The 264-nt window shown below is 25.4% G+C and overlaps 1 protein-coding gene across 1 annotated transcript in view; it reads left to right on the top strand.

The window, feature by feature from the left end:
- LOC118339707 (protein EFR3 homolog B-like) overlaps window positions 1-264 on the top strand; it is an 812-nt gene that overhangs the window by 421 nt on the left and 127 nt on the right. The window lies entirely within an intron of this gene.

Here is a 264-nt window from a genome sequence, read left to right as displayed (position 1 = left end):
TAAAGTAAATAACAGAAAAATAAATAAAAAGTTAAAACTATATATATATGCACGAGATCTAGAATTAACCAAAAACAAACAAGACCTCTCGGGTTTGAATGTTTATTCATTTATTTAGTTTTTCTGAAATTGTGGGAACGTTAAGGGGAAATTAAGAGCTTGGGATTAATTTAAAAACAATAATTAATAGATAATAATTATTAGAATTTAAAAATCTAAAGTAAAATGACTGCATTTTCTGTCACAATGTGTGTGTGTGTGTGT

This window comes from Morone saxatilis, unplaced genomic scaffold (assembly GCF_004916995.1).
Source record: "Morone saxatilis isolate NCDOM2014 unplaced genomic scaffold, NCSU_SB_2.0 Contig6, whole genome shotgun sequence".
In the NCBI taxonomy this organism is placed as follows: Eukaryota; Metazoa; Chordata; class Actinopteri; family Moronidae; genus Morone; species Morone saxatilis.
This window is presented reverse-complemented; position numbering and strand designations above follow the sequence as displayed.